Genomic DNA, 223 nt, shown 5'->3' with positions numbered 1-223 from the left:
CTACCCGCCCGGCCCGACCCCGCGCCTCAGGCCCCGGAGCGCGCCGGACCCCGACCCGAACCGACCCGGCCCGACCCGGCCGCAAGCGCGCTGGCGCCGCAGTCCGCGTCCGCCGCGGTCCGTGAGGAACCCGCAGCAGCCGAGGGAGCGGCGGGGCCGGGCACCCGCACGCCAATGAGGCGGTCGCGCGAGGGGGGAAGGGAGTCGCAGCGCAGCCCCCGGC

This window comes from Bos javanicus, chromosome 12 (assembly GCF_032452875.1).
Source record: "Bos javanicus breed banteng chromosome 12, ARS-OSU_banteng_1.0, whole genome shotgun sequence".
Taxonomy (NCBI): Eukaryota; Metazoa; Chordata; class Mammalia; order Artiodactyla; family Bovidae; genus Bos; species Bos javanicus.
This window is presented reverse-complemented; position numbering follows the sequence as displayed.